This window comes from Salvelinus alpinus, chromosome 17 (assembly GCF_045679555.1).
Source record: "Salvelinus alpinus chromosome 17, SLU_Salpinus.1, whole genome shotgun sequence".
NCBI classification, from domain to species: Eukaryota; Metazoa; Chordata; class Actinopteri; order Salmoniformes; family Salmonidae; genus Salvelinus; species Salvelinus alpinus.
Genome location: NC_092102.1, coordinates 25,492,752 through 25,514,564, shown reverse-complemented (window position 1 = coordinate 25,514,564; position 21,813 = coordinate 25,492,752).

Here is a 21,813-nt window from a genome sequence, read left to right as displayed (position 1 = left end):
GGAACAAAGCCGTCCTCCACAGCTCCCGATCCGATGAAACCATATTGATGTTGAATCGACGATGGCTAATTTATTTATAAAAGGGACAACGCACATTAATCAACATCAGTATTACAATAATGCAACATCCATGTAAATGTGCAGGGGTTAGCAAAAAGCTAATTTGCGCCCATAGTACCGAGGCAGGTAAGGGCCTTTACACAGCCACTATACAAATATTCACTAACAATACAAATACATTACATCCAATAATATATCATTCTAACACCTCTATCAACTGTTGTCTTACATATGAGGAACCACAGATAATCCTCCACACAGCAGGAGAATTAAGGTAAATTCTATAGATGTTCAACCAGACTTTCCCTAGAGTTGTAACAGGTGAATAAGATTAAGCAACAGTATTTTTTATAAATGCAAGTCGTATCTTCACGGATGTAAAAGTTCCAGCTAAATAAAAAGTGTTGTCTCCATTCTCACGTCTCGAGCAGTCACGAATCCAAAAATGTTCCTTGCACCAGAAAGCACAGAGTTCACGTGATTGGCCCAACAATGTAACAAGATATCTAACTGGCTAAACCAAACCAGGTTACTTTACTAACGTAAAGGTCAAAGTAATTAAGTGGATGTCACGTTAAAACATTCAAACCAACAGTGACTCCTAAATCATTGACATGTCATTTATTTTTAAGTTTGTACTTGAAAGCAACAATTGTTTGATGCAATGCGTACAACATAGGTTCAACAGCAAAGGCTGTAGTAAAACAGTGTTTGTGATACATGGTTTTATTAACAGGGTATTCAAATATTTATTTTTAAAGTTATAGACTGACTACCATACACTTATTGAAGACTTAATTCAAAGAAACAGTCTTGAACATTGTATTATCTGACACTTTTCTTCCAACACTATCCTGACTTCCTGTCTCGTTTGCTTATAGGTTGTCCCTTCATTGAACATTGCTCATCTACACAGCGGAAAACAATGAATAAAATGTTTAAACAAAATCCTTGCACCATGTAATCTTGACAAACTGCCGCCAAGCACCTGCTGCTTTCATGTGGGAAATGAGTCTTGTGGTCCAGGAAGGCAGTTTTAGTCTTGCTCACAATGCATCACGCTGGTGCAGGGAAAAACATGGTGCTGCGTTGTTGGGATATTTGCATTTATTTCCCTGCTCCACGTGGTGTGCTGACACCAGAGATGCCCATATCATGACTCGGATATGACCCAGATGCAGACACTGGAGGCGGATGTTTCAGTTCTCAGAATATTTATCACAAAGAGTCAGTCAAAAGGGCAGGTCAAGCAGAGGTTCGTAATCCAAGGCAGAGTCAACAAGGGACAGAATGGCAGGCAGGCTCAGGGCAGGTAGAAAGGTCGGAACCAGGAAGTCTAGGAAAACAAAACTAGACCGATGAAAACAAGCTGGGACAACTTGACAAGACAAACTGGCAACAGACAAACAGAAAATGCAGGTATAAATACACAGGGGATAATGGGGAAAAATAGGAGACACCTGTTGAGGGGTGGAGACAAGCACAAGACAGGTGAAACAGATCAGGGTGTGACACATATTAATGGTAAATAGAAGGCAATGTAATGGTAAAGAGGGAAAATGATGTTTTACCCCCATCTGCTTGTGTTTCTCTTCACTATCTTTAAATGTACATTACCTCACCTATCTGCAAACTAATGCCAAGTTCATTTCAACTCATTAAGAAGATAAAGCTTCATGAAAATGTATCATCTGCTGAGGTAAATCTGTTTTTCCCCCAGGCTTTATCTTTTCTATTCAGCACTACCCTGAATACATTATTATTCTCTCAGTATGTTCAGTTTCTGTTTAGATGAATGGAATTGTAACCTCTCCCACACCAACACTTCATTTTATACAGTAACTCACTTCAGCTTTACAGTAGGAAAATCCTCCAGAATTGGCACTAATTTCAAAGAAATTCCAACTCAAGGTAAAATGGTTTTGCAATACGTTTACAATGATGTCCAATCTCCTATTTAAACACAATTTTCCCTTATATATATCCTTTTTCCTGCCTCAACATTTCAAACAAGACAAATTGAGAGGGCAGGACAGCAGCAGGCACAGGCCAGAAGGAAACGATTGAACACACAAGATTCAAATGAATTTAATGTGACATTCAAGTAAAGAAAGTGACAAAAGTTGGCAAGTGCAAAATAGTTCTTTGGTGATTGACAAATAGCTGTGCCACAGCAAGGAAGTGTTAAGCTCTTAATGCTTGATAAATCTTCTGCTCCATTAAAGCCTCACAGGAAGAGAGGTTATTAATTGCCAAGTTATGACACATGACTGCTTTAATTTGACTCGTAGTGTTGGTGGGGATAATTCCATCCCTGCTCAGCATACTAGCCAGTTTGACTTTCACCTTCATTTATCATCCCCACAGTCTAAACAGACGAAAGAGACTCAACTGTTTTGTTATTGTATTGATGCTGCTATTACTATATGTTAATGGTTTGCTTATTAAAAATAATTCAACATTTCTTTGTTCAAGGTCACATTCAATATTGGTAAGGTATGGTCCCCTATATAAGGGGACATAGTATACGGTAGACTGACTTCAATGACCTACAGTTCATACTCATAGAAGTGCTGTACATGTAGTAGCAGTGATATGCCAGTATAGTGAATAAATTATTTGACCGGAGAGGACAGAGATGACCATACTGATGACAACTGTCTTTTTTGAACACTCATGTCACTCTCTTCTTGGTATGCTTGAGTGTGACATTACTCTCTAAAACGCTGTGATTATTCTCCTTTAAGGAAAACTGTGAAAACAGCCCTTTAAGGATTTCCATACCCTAACAGCCTTCCTGGGACAGATTTGCATGTGTTCATAGGGGTATGCTCATTTCCCACTATGATTATTTAACGTATGGGTTTAGATCAGTGGAGCTTGTGACCGCAATTGCTTAGTAATCAAAACAGAGAACAGGACAGCCACTAGCTCTGTGATAAACACCTGTGGAAGTCCAGAAGTCCGGGAGATTCCCTTGAGCTTTTTGTGACACAAATTGTTAGATTTAAAAAAGCAAAGCATTTTTCACACAGATGTTTGCAGCAGCATCCTGGTAAAATGTGTATATACATTTTCTTTCTTGTCAGTTTCCTTTAAAGGGACACTTTGTCCTCTATTATACATCATACATAATCATGTGCTCACTTTGGAATGGAAGTGGACGGAATTGTCCTTTTTAAATTGTAGTGCTGCTGAGTGTTGAGACAGTTTGTTGTCTGACGCTGAACTGGCGCCTTCCTAAATGGTAAATAATCAAATGTATAGTTCTTGTCACTTGTTCCTGGAAATGAATAATTGTCAGTGTGCACTATGCCAAAATGTTATTGTATTTTCCCCCAAAATAAAATGGAAACATTTTCTAATGATACCTACACACCTCTATTATTAGAGAATTAGTTTTGGTATTTTAAAACTTAGTGGTAAATTCAAAATTAATTATGCATGAATTGTATGCATAAATTACGGAGTGTGGAATGTTGCAAAAGGAGAAAATGTAAATCAGAAGCTATCAAAGGACAATGTGAAAAGACTTTGCCGTCTGCAGAAGATGGGAAAATAAATGTTTATTCTCGGGTCAGTGGGGATGTTAATTAGAATGGGGATTTTCCTTGCATGGATGGTGCAGCTGAATGAAATTGCCATCATGTTCTTGTCTCTGATGCATTGTAAATGACGGCTCATCAAAAGAAAGGACATTTTCAATGACAGGTTGCCTGTACAACTATGTGGATGTATCCCCCACACACTTACACCATATAGAAAACACTACATTTCTGCTCTGAGGATCCAGGTGGATATGCTCATGTAGACTAATGTCTGAATATGATGAATTTGATGAGGTTGTGGTCTGATGCTAGACCCTGAGGTACTGAGCTAAGGGCTGTAAGCCTATGCTGTTGTTTTGTTCTCTTCATTTTGTTAACACTGTGCCACTTATGATGTCAATGATGTAGATTGAACAGATTGATACAGCTATTCATTAAACTGTATGTCAACAACAGTAGCAGAGTGATATGTGGAGAGAGGTGATTGTTTTGGTGGGAGGGAAGGATTGTGGCTGGAGCACAGTGTGACAGGAGGATTTGGTGTTTCAGAAGGTGTGGGTTAATACCTGGATCCCACCAGGACACCAGGCTGTTAAAACACTGTTCACTGTGTTTGCAGAAGACACTGGAGTGAGCCAGTCATCTCCAAACAGTGAGAGCTTCAAAATGCATTGTGACGCTCCATTGGACATACGACTCATCCTCCACCACCACCAGGAGGGAAACTGAATCTCCTGCATGACGATACTCCTGGGCTCCTCACACTAGTCTCTCTACGCTTCGCTCTCAGAGCTTTTCTCATATTTTCCTTCGCCGGCATTCTCTTTCTTTCTGCCTCTCTCTGTCTCTGAAAATATGGCATATGAAAATATATTATCTTTTCCAGACCATCATTCTGTAGAACACGTTTGAATGAGAGTAGAAACATCAGGAGCATCACTTTGGAATCTATGCCACTTGTGGAGCCCCCTACATTATCTGTCTCACAACTGCCGATTTGTCTTTTCTATGTGTTATCTCACACAAGGCAGGAGGTGAATCTCTATGCAAGTAGATACCAACAAAAACAGGCACAATCTCAAGTCCCAATCGCAATACTAAGGTTGTGTTGAAAATGTGAATACAGATCTACCATCTGTTTTCTGGCTTCCACTTTGCTAGATCTAAATGAAAGCATTACGTTTATTATGATGCATTATCTTTAAGTGCCACCCATTGTGACAACAGATGTGAGTGTTTCAATGATTCAAGAGGGCTTTAATGCCTCAATGGTACAATATTGGTATTACAGACCATTCTGAAATTCACTTACATTCTCACAATTATGAGGAATTATTAAATTGTCTGTGTCTTAAATACAACCTGTATTAAAGTCATTATAGTGCCATTATATTGCTTATACAGTCTAGGAACCTCAGTTTTTATAAATGCATTCAGTTTAGGACCACCAACAAGTACAATACCCTAATTAGCTATCATAAGCAACATGAGGAATATACAGACAATTAACTCACCGCTGTGTTCCTATGACATTTAATGTGATCCACCTCATATTGTTAGGCATTGACTAAATGCCATGCTAGTGTGTGTTACATGTATTGATATTTTCTAACTATTAGACCTCCTGTGATTTTCCTCTTGCTCATACCTTTGGAAATGTTATGTTTAAATACAAAATGTTCCACTCTGCTTCTTGTTTAAATATAGATGTTATGATCATGTATTAGCGCTAGTGGAACAGGCAGTGTGTCCTTTGCTGCACATACATATGACAAGACACACACTCTACACATACACATGGATGTTGTATTGTAAATATGTGATAGTAGAGTAGTGGCCTGAGGGAACACACTAAATGTATTCGGGAAAGTGTTATGAAATGTAATGTCATGTAATATTTTAAATTTTACATAACTGCCTTAATGTTGCTAGACCCCAGGAAGAGTAGCTGCTGCATTGGCAGGAACTAATAGGAATCCTTAATAAATACAAAAGATACAAACACTGCTCCATGGTAGGATATCAATTCCTTCCCTTAAGCTAAAAACAGCACTAAGCTCATTAGCTCTGATGATACAGTATGTTTTGCTGTGCATCTGCTGTAATTACTTTACTGCCAGTGCCTAAAGAAAACATTCAAACTCCTTCCCTTTTTCCACAATTTGTTACGTTACAGCCTTATTCTAAAATTGATTAAATAAAAAAATGTCCTCACCAATATACACACAATATCCCATAATGAAAAAGCAAAACATTTATTAAAATAATGAACAGAAATTCACTACCGGTCAAAAGTTTTAGAACATCTAGTCATTCAAGGGTTTTTCTTTATTTGTACTTTTCTACATTGTTGAATAATAATGAAGACATCAAAACTATGAAATAACACATATGGAATCATGTAGTAACCAAAAAAGGTAAAATTAAAATATATTTTATATTTAAGATTCATCAAAGTAGCCACCATTTGCCTTGATGACTACTTTGCACACTCTTGGTATTCTCTCAACCAGCTTCACCTGGAATGCTTTCCCAACAGTTTTGAAGGAGTTCCCACATTCTGAGCACTTGTTGGCTGCTTTTCCTTCACTCTGTGGTCCAACTCATCCCAAAACATCTCAATTTGTTTGAGGTCAGGGGATGGTGGAGGCCAGCTCATCTGATGCAGCACTCCATCGCTCTCCTTCTTGGTCAAATAGCCCTTACACAGCCTGGAGCTGTGTTGGGTCTTTGTCCTGTTGAAAAACAAATGATAGTCCCATTAAGCCCAAACCCAATAGGATGGTGTATCGCTGCAGAATACTGTGGTAGCCATGCTGGTTAAGTGTGCTTTGAATTCTAAATAAATCACAGACAGTGTCACCAGCAAAGCACCCCAACACCATAACACCGCCTCCTCCATGCTTTACGGTGGGAACCACACTTGCAGAGATCATCCGTTCACCCACACTGTGTCTCAAAGACACAACGGTTGGAACCAAAAACAACAGTTGATGCTGAGATGTGTTTGTTACTTGAACCATGTGAAGCATTTATTTGGTCTGCAATTTCTTAGGTATAGTTAACTCTACTAAACTTATCCTCTGCAGCAGAGGTAACACTGGGTCTTCCTTTCCTGTGGCGGTCCTCATGAGAGCCAGTTTCATCATAGCGCTTGATGGTTTTTGCGACTGCACTTGAAGAAACTTTAAAAGTTCTTGAAATGTTTTGGATTGACTAACGTTCATGTCTTAAAGTAATGATGGACCAGCTTATTTGAGCTGTTCTTGCCATAATATGGAATTGGTCTTTTACCAAATAGGGCTATCTTTTGTCAAAATAAAGAAAAACCCTTGAATGAGTAGGTGTTCTAATACTTTTGACCAGTAGTGTAACTTATTTACATAAGTATTCAGACCCGTTGCTATGAGACTCGAAACTAAGCTCAGCTGCATCTTCCATTGATCATCCTTGAGATGTTTCTACAACTTGATTGTTGTCCACCTGTGGTAAATTCAATTGATTGGACATGATTTGGGAAGGCACACATCTTTCTTAAATGGAAGAAGTTTGGAACCACCAAGACTCTGCCTAGAGCTGGCCGCCTGGCCAAACTGAGCAATTGGGGAAGAAGGGCCATGGTCAGGGAGGTGACCAAGAACCCAATGGTCACTCTGACAGAGCTCCAGAGTTCCTCTGTGGAGATGGGAGAACCTTCCAGAAGGACAACCATCTCTGCAGCATTCCACCAATCAGGCCTTCATGGTAGAGTTGCCAGATGGAAGCCACTCCTCAGTAAAAGGCACATGACAGCCCGCTTGGTGTTTGCCAAAAGGCACCTAAAGGACCATGAGAAACAAGATTATCTGGTCTGATGAAACCAAGATTGAACTCTTTGTCCTGAATGCTAAGTGTCACATCTGGAGGAAACCTGGAACCATCCCTACGGTGAAGCATGGTGGTGGCAGCATCATGCTGTGGGGATGTTTTTCAGCGGCATGGACTGAGAGACTAGTAAGAATTGAGGGAAAGATGAACAGAGCAAAGTACAGAGTACTGTTTTAAAGTCACCATTGGCCTCATGGTGAAATCCCTGAGCGGTTTCCTTCCTCTCCAGTAACTGAGTTAGGAAGGATGCCTGTATCTCTGTAGTGACAGTGTATTGATACATCATCCAAAGTGTAATTAATAACTTCACTTCACCATGCTCAAAGGAATATTCATTATCTTCTTTTTATTTTTTTACCCATCCAATTGGTGCCATTTTTTGCGAGACAACGGAAAAACTCTTTGTGGTTGAACCTGTGCTTGAAATTCACTGCTTGACTGAGGGACCTTACAGATCATTTTACGTGTGGGGTACAGAGATTAAGTAGTCATACAAAAATCATGTTAAACACTATTATTGCACACAGAGTGACTCCATACAATGTATTATGTGACTTGTTAATTATGCACATTTTTACTCCTGAACTTACTTTGGCTTGCTGTGACAAAGGCATTGAATACTTATTGACTCAAGACATTTCATCTTTTCATTTTTAATTCACTTCTACAAAAATTCTAAAAACATAATTCCACTTTGACACTATGGGGTATTTTGTGTAGGCCAATGATGACACACCATGTACATTTAATCAATTTTAAATTCAGACTGTAACACAACAAAATGTGCAAAAAGGCAAGGGGTGTGAGTACTGTCTGAAGGCACTGTACAATATGTGCATATCTACCTAAATGACCTTGTACCCCAGCACATTGACTCATTACTGGTTCCCTGTGTATATAGCCAGGTTATTGTTAGTCATTGTGTTATTATTATTACTTTTATTATTTTACTTTTGTATTATTTCTCTATTTTCTTTCTCTCTGCATTTTAATTTAACCATTATTTAACTAGGCAAGTCAGTTAAGAACCTAGGAGGCCAGCATCCCGGAGTCGCCACCACTGTTGACGTTGAGACTGGTGTTGTTTTGTGGGTACTATTTAATGAAGCTGCCAGTTGAGGACTTATGAGGTGTATGTTTCTCAAACTAGACACTAATGTACTTGTCCTCTTGCTCATTTCTGCACCAGGGCCTCCCACTCCTCTTTCTATTCTGGTTAGAGCCAGTTTGCGCTGTTCTGTGAAGGGAGTAGTACACAGCGCTGTACGAGATCTTCAGTTTCTTGGCAATTTCTCACATGGAATAGCCTTCATTTCTCAGAACAAGAATAGACTGTCGAGTTTCATTAGAAAGTCCTTTGTTTCTGGCCATTTTGAGCCTGTAATCGAACCCACAAATGCTGATGCTCCAGATACTCAACTAGTCTAAGAAGACCAGTTTTATTGCTTCTTTAATCAGCATAACAGTTTTCCGCTGTGCTAACATAACTGCAAAAGGGTTTTCTAATGATCAATTAGACTTTTAAAATGATAAACTTAGTAAGTAGCTAACACAACGTGCCATTGGAACACAGGAGTGATGGTTGCTGATAATGGGCCTCTGTACGCCTATGTAGATATTCCCAAAAATAATCTGCCGTTTACAGCCACAATAGTCATTTACAACATTAACAATGTCTACACTGTACTTCTGATCAATTTGATGTTACGTTAATCGACAAAAAATGTGCTTTTTTTCAACGACAAGGAAATTTCTAAGCAACCCCATACTTTTGAACGGTAGTGTATGTATCAAAAGTAAATTTAATTATGTTTAAAACCAAATACTTTTAGACTTTTCCTCAAATAAAACTTTACTGGATGACTTTCACTTTTACTTGAGTCTATTAGTGTATTACTATTACTATTATTACTCTAGTTTTCTATTACTGTATCTAGTTGTAAGATGGCGCCGGAGAAGGCAGACGTTTTACGGTTCCCCAATCGATTGTGTTTTTTGCTCGTTTATTTGCGTTGTTTGTAACTTTTTTATTTACTTATTTTGTACATAATGTTGCCGCTACTGTCTCTTATGACCAAAAATTACTTCTGGACATCAGGACAGCGATTACTCACCATGGACTGGCAAAATGCTTTTTTTCCTTTAACGAGTCTGACGAGGCCGACGCAAACAATATGTCGCTTTCTCGGGAACAGGCCCAGATCCCCATGATTTGCGTGAAGAGGAGGTGGAGAAAAAGGGTCCAGAGGGTGGGCTGCCTTCTGAGAATTTGTAGGCAATCGAATAAACCCCCACTTCCATCCAATCTGCTAGCAAACATGCAATCTTTGGTCAATAAAATAGATGACCTACGCGGAAGATTAAACTACCAATGGGACATTCAAAACTGTAATATCTTATGCTTCACGGCACTATCGACAAACAGCTGGCTGGTTATACGCTGCACCGGCAGGATAGAGCAACGGCGTCTGGTAAGACAAGGGGCGGCGGACTATGTATTTTTGTAAATAACAGCTGGTGCACGATATCTAAGGAAGTCTCGAGCTATTGCTCGCCTGAGGTAGAGTATCTCATGATAAACTGTAGACCACACTACGTATCTAGAGAGTTTTCATCTGTATTTTTTCGTAGCTGTTTACATACCACCACAGTCAGATGCTGGCACTAAGACAGCATTGAATGCGCTGTATTCCGCCATAAGCAAGCAAGAAAACGTTCACCCAGAGGCGACGTCCCCTAGTTGCCGGGGACTTTTATGCAGGGAAACTTAAATCTGCTTTATCAAATTTCTATCAGCATGTTAAATGTGCAACCAGAGGAAAAAAACCTCTGGACCACCTTTACTCCACACGCAGAGATGCATACGGAGCTCTCCCTTGCCCTCCATTTGGCAAATCTGACCATAATTCTATCCTCCTGACTCCTGCTTACAAGCAAAAATGTAAGCATAGACTAGATCAATAAAAAAGTGGTCAGATGAAGCAGATGCCAAGCTAGAGGACTGTTTTGCTAGCACAGACTGGAATATGTTCCGGGACTTCTCCAATGGCATTAAGGAGTACACCACATCAGTCATTGGCTTCATTAATAAGTGCATCGATGATGTCGTCCCCACAGTGACTGTACGTACATACCCCAAACAGAAGCAATGGATTACTGGCAACATCCGCACTGAGCTAAAGGCTAGAGCTGCCGCTTTGAAGGAGCGGAACTCTAACCCGGAAGCTTATAAGAAATCCTGCTATGCCCTCCGATGAACCATAAAACAGGCAAAACGTCAATACAGGGCTAAGACTGAATCGTACTACACCGGCTCTGACGCTTGTTGGATGTGGCAGGGCTTGCAAACCATTACAGACTACAAAGGGAAGCACAGGTGAGAGCTGCCCAGTGACGAGCCTACCAGACAAGCTAAATTACTTCTATGTTTGCTTCGAGGCAAATAACACTGAAACATGCATTAGAGCACCAGCTGTTCTGGAAGACTGTGATCACGCTCTCCGCAGCCGATGTGAGTAAGACTTTTAAAAAGGTCAACATTTAAAAGGCCGCAGGGTCAGATGGATTACCAGGACATGTACTGCGAGCATGCGCTGACCAACTGGCAAGTGTCTTCACTGACATTTTCAATCTCTCCCTGTCCGAGTCTGTAATACAAACATGTCTTAAGCAGACCACCATAGTGCCTGTGCCCAAGAACACTATGGTAACCTGCCTAAGCGACTACCGACCCGTAGCACTCACGTCTGTAGCCATGAAGTGCTTCGAAAGGCTGGTCATGGCTCACATCAACACCATTATCCCAGAAACCCTAGACCCACTCCAATTTGCATACCACCCCAACAGATCCACAGATGACGCAATCTTTATTGCACTCAACACTGCCAATTCCCACCTGGACAAAAGGAACACCTATGTGAGAATGCTATTCATTGACTACAGCTCAGCGTTCAACACCATAGCACCCTCAAAGCTCATCACTAAGCTAAGGATCCTGGGACTAAACACCTCCCTCTGCAACTGGATCCTGGACTTCCTGAAGGACCGCCCCCAGGTGGTGAGGGTAGGTAACAACACATCCGCCACGCTGATCCTCAACACAGGGGCCCCTCAGGGGTGCGCACTCAGTCCCCTCTCCTCAGGGGTGCGCACTGTCCCCTCTCCCTATTCACTCATGACTGCACGACTCCAACACCTTCATTAAGTTTGCCAATGACACTACATTGGTAGTCCTAATCACCGACAATGACGAGACAGCCTATAGGGAGGAGGTCAGAGACCTGGCCGTGTGATTCCAGGACAACAACCTCTCCCTCAACATGATCAAGACAAAGGAGATAATTGTGGACTACAAGAAAAAGAGTACTGAGCACGCCCCTATTGTTATCGACGGGGCTGCAGTGTAGCAGGTTGAGAGCTTCAAGTTCCTTGGTGTCCACATCACCAACAAACTAACATGGTCCAAGCACACCTAGACAGACGTGAAGAGGGCACGACAAAACCTACTCCCCCTCAGGAAAAGATTTGGCATGTGTCCTCAGATCCTCAAAAGGTTCTACAGCTGCACCATTTTAGAGCATGCTGACTGGTTGCATCACTGCCTGGTATGGCAACTGCTCAGCCTCCGACCGCAAGGCACTACAGAGGGTAGTGCGAATGGCCCAGTACATCACTGGGGCCAAGCTTCCTGCCATCCAGGACCTCTATACCAGGAGGTGTCAGAGGAAGGCCCTAAAAGGTGTCAGAGGAAGGCTGTAAAAATGGTAAAAGTCTCCAGCCACCCTAGTCATAGACTGTTCTCTCTGCTACCGCACTGCAAGTGGTACCGGAGTGCCAAGTCTAGGTCCAAGAGGCTTCTAAACAGCTTCTACCCCCAAGCCATAACACCTAATCAAATGGCTACCCAGACTATTTGCATTGCCCCCCCTTTTACACTGCTGCTACTCTCTGTTGTTATCATCTATGCATTATGTCACTTTAATAACTCTACCTACATGTACATATTACTGTACCGGTACCCCCCTGTGTATAGTCTCGCTATTGATATTTTACTGCTGTTCTTTAATTACTTGTTATTGTTATTTTTTATTCTTATCCTTATTTATAAAAAAAAATAAACTGCGTTGTTTGTTAGGGGCTCGTATGTAAGCATTTCACTGTAAGGTCTACCTGTTGTATTCAGCGCATGTGACAAATACAATTTGATTTGATTTACTTTTACTCAAGTAAGACAATTGGGTACTTTTTCCACCACTGATAGGCTACTTTCCTCCTGCAGTGACCATTAGACAAACAGCTCCAGCCAATTCTTCTTCTTTAATCATTTGTGCAGTGCCCTTTATGGTGATAACCATGACCTTTTCTCTTAGAGCAACACGTGTATTCTTCTCTCCAACCCTGGGCCTTTAGCTGGCTGCATCTCTGCATTCTGCTCCCCTCCCTGGAATCCACTAATTAACAGAGTGAAAGACTGAGACCAATTAAACAATGTTACCAAGCCCTTAAGGCTGACAGGGCCTTAGCCACAGCTCAGCAAATGCCATTTTAAGAGCAAATTCATGAATTTATATTTTTTTACATATGAACCTGAAGATTCGAGCTTTGATCCCCTATGTATGCATTCTGTTGGAAGGCCAGATTTAACTGATACATTTCTCCTGAGGATATTCCTAGAGGTTCTTGGGCTTTTATAGTGGTCTTACCACATGGTTTGACAGTCACATTACAGTAAGGATGTCAAGACGGGAGACCAAAAAGGAGGAGAAATTCCCGAAGTGGAATTCCAAAGTACAAGTATAAGGCTGTTGCTTTATTGTTCAAACTTTGAAAATGTTTAAACAAGTGAGAGGGTTCAGAAGGCTTATTATTTCTGCTGCCAAGACAAGCAGGTTCTATTGTTCCTGGTTATTACCAGGGCTTGTATGGGGCATTGTTTGCCAGTCTGGACAGTTCCAGGAGGACCTAATAGATTTCATTATCAGATGGCAGAATTTAATTTGAGCCACTGCTTTCAAAGATGAGAACCCTGATACAGAGGACGCAAAATAAAATAATATACTTTGTAATTACTTTACAGAGGTGGTGTGGGGGAAGGGAGACACCCTGCTATGATGGTACAAGGGTTATGAAAGGAATCAATAGCCGGTGCTATCGTCAGGCTATGAGATTTGAGTTGGGATTTGTTCCTCATTGTGAGCTGGATTGGGTTTGACTCAATATCAGGGGCCCTGCGAGACTGGTTGGCAAACAAAGGGAAGCCACTTGAATGCATTCCACCATTTCACGGAGACAGGGACGAGCCAAGATTAGTCATGTCTGATTAGGAATCAATCCATTCAAGGAATTGCTGCCATCTACATCTTGACAACAGAACCCAACAGATCTAACACTCTAATTTGACTGGAGTTGATATGGAATTCCCTGCATATCCTGCATATACAGTATATTCTCTGCACATTTAGGGCTTATGGGTTAGCCTACCACTTGTTTGTTTAATTCAATCAGGATGTATGAGTTTACTAATGTAGCTTAAAACAAATACACAGAAAAGTCAGATAGATAGAATTAGGTAGTCTGCAGTTTTGTTTGCAGTTTTGTTTTTATTTATTGCAGATTCATGTCTTGATTGGTTGTTGTTCAATGTATATCCTTAATTTTAGCACAACGTACTAGTTCCAGACCTGTACAACACATCTGTTTCTGAGAAGTCCCTGAATCCTACACATAGTATGTTATGGTCCAATCCTGAAATCTAATGATATCATATGTGTGATTAAGAAGCCAGGATGTCAACCTTTATGTATGCTTCTACGCCTTTTCTTACTAGTAGGCCTTTTCTTACCAGTAGGCCTTTTCTTACCAGTAGGCCTTTTCTTACCAGTAGGCCTTTTCTTACTAGTAGGCCTTTTCTTACTAGTAGGCCATTTCTTACTAGTAGGCCTTTTCTTACCAGTAGGCCTTTTCTTACTAGTAGGCCATTTCTTACTAGTAGGCCTTTTCTTACTAGTAGGCCTTTTCTTACTAGTAGGCCTTTTCTTACTAGTAGGCCTTTTCTTACTAGTAGGCCTTTTCTTACTAGTAGGCCTTTTCTTACTAGTAGGCCTTTTCTTACTAGTAGGCCTTTTCTTACTAGTAGGCCTTTTCTTACTAGTAGGCCTTTTCTTACTAGTAGGCCTTTTCTTACTAGTAGGCCTCGTCTCTTTTCTCCTTCAAGTAAAAAACGTTTACTTGATTTGGTATCTATTTACATGTGAATTGAACAGCAGAGGGCAATATTGCTCCCTGTATTATGTTCAGTTGTAAATGAAGGCTTGGTGCTGCTGCTCTCCTGCCATGCCTCACTTCACTAGAACAAACCTGTAGTCCCCTTTCATTCGACACATTTCATGCAAGACATGCTGGAAAAGAACAGACATTATGCTAATGTATTCGTTTCTGGTTATTGCAATAACCAGTTTTTCACCATTTGTGTTGATGGCTAGTGAGAATCAATAAGAAGTTCCTTTAGGTAAGGGTACCAAAGTGGGACAAGCCTTCAGAAGAAATGTAGATGTTCATATTCTATTCCGGCTGTCAGCTTTAACTCGATTCATCCTCTACTTCTACCTGCTTAACCTGCAGATACATTTTGAATGAGGGTCGGTAATGGCTGACATGTACAGTACATTGACTACATTCAGATTTAATACATGGACTCAGATGGACTGGGAGTCTTGGCTGCTGTTACTATACCTGTCCTTATACAATGCAGTGACTTGACTGGTTCACTATGCATGATCTTATTATCCTCCCCACTATCATAAAAGATCCCACTCAGGTCATTGGGGACACACCCAATAAGGCGTAGGCAACCATTTTTCAGTTTTGCATAATTTTTGATAAATCATACTGTCAGGGATTATACTGCTCCTGTTCTACAATGAACGTATGCTGAGGATAAACATGGTCTATGTTGGGAATAGAAGTGGAAGCAGATTTTTTTTATAGTCAATATGTTAAAATATACCTGTTACTATCTTGAATGTAGAGCAATCCACCCTGTAGCCTATAACACAGCAAGTCAAGATGTAGCTTGTAAACACCATTGCTGAAACACTTTTCAAGCTCATGTCATATTAAGGCTTTAAAGTCATGTGAAAGATATGCAGTTGAAGTCGGAAGTTTACATACAGCTTAGCTAATTACATTTAAACTCAGTTTTTCAAAATTCCTGACATTTAATCCTGGTAAAAATTCCCTGTTTTAGGTCAGTTAGGATCACCACTTTATTTTAAGAATGTGAAATGTCAGAATAATAGTAGAGATAATGATTCATTTCACCTTTTCTTTCTTTCATCACATTCCCAGTGGATCAGAAGTTTACATACACTCAATTAGTATTTGGTAGCATTGCCTTGAAATTGTTCAACTTGGGTCAAACGTTTCGGGTAGCCTTCCACAAGCTTCCCACAATAAGTTGGATGCATTTTAGCCCATTCCTCCTGAAAGAGCTGGTGTAGCTGAGTCAGGTTTGTAGGCCTCCTTACTCGCACACGCGTTTTCAGTTCTGCCCACTAATTTTCTATGGGAGTGAGGTCAGGGCTTTGTGATGGCCACTCCAATACCTTGACTTTGTTGTCCTGAAGCCATTTTGCCACAACTTTGGAAGTACGCTTGGGGTCATTGTCCATTTGGAAGAACCATTTGCGACCAAGCTTTAACTTTCTGACTGATGTCTTGAGATGTTGCTTCAATATATCCACATAATTTTCCTGCCTCATGATGCCATCTATTTTGTGAAGTGCACCAGACCCTCCTGCAGCAAAGCACCCCCACAACATGATGCTGCCACCCTCGTGCTTCACGGTTGGGATGGTGTTCTTCGGGCTTGCAAGCCTCCCCCTTTTTCCTCCAAACATAACGATGGTTATTATGGCCAAACAGTTCTATTGTTGTTTCATCAGACCAGAGGACATTTCTCCAAAAAGTACGATCTTTGTCCCCATGTGCAGTTGCAAACCGTAGTCTGGCTTTTTTATGGTGGGTTTGGAGCAGTGGCTTCTTCCTTGCTGAGCGGCCTTTCAGGTCAGACTTGTGAAGGTCTACATTTTATTTTCTGAGGTCTTGGCTGATTTCTTTTGATTTTCCCATGATGTTTAGCTAAGAGGCACTGAGTTTGAAGGTAGGCCTTGAAATATATCCACAGATACACCTCCAATTGACTCAAATTATGTCAATTAGCCTATCAGAAGCTTCTAAAGCCATGACATAATTTTCTGGAATTTTCCAAGCTGTAAAAAGGCACAGTCAACTTAGTGTATTTAAACTTCTGACCCACTGGAATTGTGATACCGTGAATTATAAGTGAAATAATCTGTCTGTAAACAATTGTTGGAAAAATTACTTGTGTCATGCACAAAGTAGATGTCCTAACCGACTTGCCAAAACTAAAGTTTTTGTGGAGTGGTTGAAAAACAAGTTCTAATGACTCCAACCTAAGTGTATGTAAACTTCCGACTTCAACTGTAGATAGGGACTGGCTATTGTAATTGTTTTTTGAATTATTGTTTGACAGATTTTAGCTTCTGTAGCAGAGGAGGAGATCCCAGAGGCTAAGTGAATACTTTTTCAATGGAGACATTCTTTCAAATTATGTATCAGTTGTATTATTATTCCTAATTTCCTTCATTTATTTCAAAGTGCATCTCTACGTTTGTGCTCCAGTGTCAGTCACATGGAGACTGTTCAATGTGTTTCATTATCAGTGTGTCATAGCCTGAAGTAAATGATCCTCCTCACCTTCACATATTTTAATTAGCACATCATCTCTTTTGTATCTCTTTGGATGACACATTGATGTGAGAGATCTCTGAGCAGGATGCACGCCGAAATAGTTTCTTTGCACTATATAGGCAAAAATTCATAAACACCACAGCAAATATTTTCTGATGTCATAGTTCACAGTTTGAACTGTCGATAATGGCACTTCAGAGAATATATCCTGTGTCAGTTGGGAGTTATGAAGAGATCTAAACTTGATGTAATCTCACTTTGTCTTAATTGCTAGGCTATGTAAAGGAGTTATTCACTTCTGGTCTATAGAATGTAATCATTGCAATGTTGATCAGATCTCTGTCTAGAAGTTCTGTTCGTTTCCTCACCAACTCAGAATAATAACCATCCCAGAGCCAACAATAGCTTGACTAGAGTTATTCATTTTACACTCAGAACAACATGTTTCAAGAGTTTCAGTCAGCGGGCCATAGCCACTGTGCATTTTATGATATTTATTTATTTTTAAAATAATGTTTTGTGAATTACAACAAAATGACTACAGCTGTAATCACCAGATAAGTAGGAACCAACATGGCAGGTGTTTCTGGAGAGATAAGGAGGAACCATTGTGAGTGAAGATGATGTTTCCAGGAGGGAATGTTTTGGGCTTCGCTTCTTGTTTGAGTTGTTACTTACAGCCTTTCCTTGAGGCCAGAGGAAAGGGGGATACCTAGTCAGTTGTACAACTGAATGCATTCAACTGAAATGTGTCTTCCGCATTTAACCCAACCCCTCTTAATCAGAGAGGTGGGGGTGGCTGCCTTAATCGACATCCACGTCTTCGGCACCAGGGGAACAGTGGGTTAACTGCCTTGCTCAGGGGCAGAACAACAAGAGTTTTACCTTGTCAGATTGGGAGAGTTCTCGTTAATGTAGTTGCAGCAAAGTATGTTTATGTTCAGATGTTTGAACGAATGGATCATATTTTTTAGACATGGTGCCAATGCATCAATCCCATTTAAATGGATGACTCCATTAGATTACACAGAATACTCAATTCACTCACATCATGTGCCCTCTCAACTTCAACGCAGAGGAAGTAACAACCTTCCTAAAGCAACTTGAGCCAATAAACACCTAGTCACACCAACCATAGATACAAAGACAGAACTTTTCAATTTCCTAGCATATGAGATAAGTAACAGCCCAAAAATAATTACATTTCATTGTTATGATATTTTTAATTTATTTCACCTTTTTTAACCAGGTAGGCCAGTTGAGAGCAAGTTCTCATTTACAACTGGGATCTGGCCAAGATAAAGCAAAGCAGTGGAACAAAAACAACAACACAGAGTTACACATAAACAAACGTACAGTCAAAATCACAAAAGAAACATCTATGTACAGTGTGTGCAAATGTAGAAGAGTAGGGAGGTAGGCAATAAATAGGCCATTGAGGCGAAAATAATGACAATTTAGCATTAATACTGGAGTGATAGATGATGACGTGCAAGTAGAGATACTGGGATGCAAAAGAGCAAGAGCGTAAGTAATAATATGGGGATGAGGTAGTCGGGTGTGCTACTTACAGATTGGCTGTGTACAGGTACAGTGATCGGTAAGCTGCTCTGACAGCTGATGTTTGGGGGGAAGGTTAGTGTTAGGACATAGACAAACCCACTATCCAGGATACACTTCCACACTCCATCCCCCAGGGGGCAACAACCGGGTCTAGGTGCTGAGCCAAGGCTTGATAAGCACATTAGGTGCTGCCAATTAAGATCATCAGTCAGTGTACCGGCTTGTAAGCCGTGAGGCTGCTGGTTCGCTTGGTGTTTTTTTTTTTTTTTTTTAATTTTTTTTGCAGATGCTCTTATCCAGAGCGATTTACAGCAGCAATTAGGATTAAGTACCTTTCTCAAGGGTACATCGGCCAAATTTTTTCACCTAGTTGTCTCAGAGATTCGAACCAGCAACCTTTTAGTTACTGGTCCGACACTCTTAACTGTTAGGCATGCCTGTTTGTAGTTTTCCTTTTTGTGTATATTTGTTCCCCTTTTTGTGTATATTTGTTCCCATCACCATCTGAACTTAATAATCTGCTTGGGCCCACTACCCAAAGGAGTCAAGACAGAGCTGGCCCTGGACCAAGATAAGGCTTCTGTCTCCCTGGGCACATGTATATTCAACACCTAGGAACATATGCTGATTTCTCACATAAATGCACACATTGATTCAGGTTCCAGACCAGTTAACTAGGCCTAAGACCTCTAGACATAACGAGTGCAGCAAAATCAGTAGGCTGGTTATGGGTTTCGTAACATTCATATACAGTATAATATTCTGAAAATGTATCTTAACCCATGTGACAACCAGTAAGAATACTCCACACTACAGTGTGTGTGTGTGTGTGCGCTCGTGTATGCACATGCTTGTGTGTGTGTATGTTCGTTTGTGATTGGTGTCTTCTCCCAGGGGTCTCTCTGTAATTATATCTCTGTGCTTGTTTTGTTCTCAGGAGACGCTAAAACAAACTTGTTCATATTTGTCATAGCATGAGTTCAGAGGGAGGATACAGTATTTTCATAATGCCCAAAGTGTCTCTATTATTAAACCAATAAAGAAGAAAGGGTAAGATCCTGATTCTGGGCAGTGTTGTATAGCAGTCCCTCCGTCTGGAACTCAGGTTTATTGTATCCCCAGAAGACAGAGGGAGACCAACAGAAACAACCCAACTTTGTCTTTTGTCCTTTTTCAAAATTAAAGCAACAGCTCACTAGACTGTAGCTACAACACAGCACTTTGTTATCAAAGCAGATAGAGCAGTTGATTTGGGCTGGCTGGGTGATGATATTCCACTGCTTCAGACAGCCTCTCTCCTTGCCCACTGGGATCAGCTAATTAACATTCACTCTCATGCATTGTAAGTGAAAGGGGGAAAAAGATCATTAAAACTTTTACCATCAAAATATGTAAGCATTGCTTTTTGACAGTTTCATGTGAATAAGTTAGTTAGGTCTATGCTTTTTCTTTACAGAATGTGTGAGTCAGATAATCAGACCTCGTGGCTTTGCTAATCATGTCGTGAGGCTGTTAAGCAGATACACTGTTTGGTGTGTGAGTGTTTATATGTATACAGTAGCAGCAGTGTATTGCTTTAATCTGGTGTCTCGCTGTGATGTTTATCTCCGAGCTAACTTCTCTTAGGTGTTCTGCGTAAGGGGGGGTTCCCTGCTGCACTAACCCCAAAAAGTCAGCTTCGCTGAGGCTCCCGCTGATGATGAAGGGAGGTCCAGATTCTACAGAATACCCCCTTCCTGTCTTTCTCCCTCCTCTTTCTCTCCTCCCACCTCCGGTGTTTTTTCCCCCTCAGCCTTGCTCTCGCTCTCTCTCTCTTTCTCTTTCCATCTGCAAACTCTTCCATTTATCTGCCTTTGAAGTTGGGATTTATCTGCATGTACACAAAGTAAATCCCTTTTATTTAAAAAAATAAATCATTTTAGAGTGTACTGGATCAAACTAACAGTAGAAGTGTATGTACCTGGGTGAAGGAGATAATACAATTCATCATGCCTGAAACATTAGTGTTTTTTTCCTGAAGACTAGAAAGATCCCAGTCTATAAAACACGGGTTCATAAAAGCAATGATGAAGACCATCATATGATCTGGGTGCATATTATTTATACCTCACATGTGACTCATAATAAGACTAAGCAATTAGCCTATTTAAATGTTCATCTGACTCCATAAAGATAATTAAAATATACAAGCAAGCATTAGGCAATGAGTTAACATTGACTAGCAATAATTGGTCTGAGAATTGTCTATATTAAAGGCAGATATTTAATTAACATTGTACAATGAATGGATTCGCATACAAGGCATAACGCTTAAGTTACAAGTATTACAAAGCATAGTTCTAGGCATATAGATTCTAAGGTTAACTTTCAACACAAAGCATGAACAAAGAAGCTAGGACTAGAAGCTAGAACATGAGAATTGATCATACAACCTTCCTCCATAGACTGGATGCAGGATAAGAGAGAGAATAAAGGCATTACATTCCATCTATAACATCTGAAGGTGTAACCTTCAGAACCCAAAACCAAGAACCACTGACCAATCAAACGATACCAAGTTTACAGTGTAACTTGACCACCAAGGCCCAATCTTCACAGGGTGTCACAGCATTTAAAGGCTTGTGTGGGGGAAGACAATAACATCTTGTCCTGAGAAGACAATAACATCTCTTTGCACAGTAGAGTAATTCAGAGTTCACCCTGTACAGATACAAGTAACCACAGAGATAATGCATCCATATCAGCATCAGAGGTATCCTCAGTGAACAACTTTCACATAGATACCAGACATGGATACTATAGTATTAATATATCACATTCAATAGTCAGTCCTCTGGATACTGTAACAGAGAGATGTATTTTGGCCCCTCAGAGGGGGAAGGGCTGACTAGTCCTTGGGCATTGTCCTTTCTGCTTTCCTTGTGTTCCTGGACCTTTTGCCATGCAGCTCCAGGTGACAGAGAGCACTTAAATGAGGGCCGTGGCTACACAGATATGTAGATCA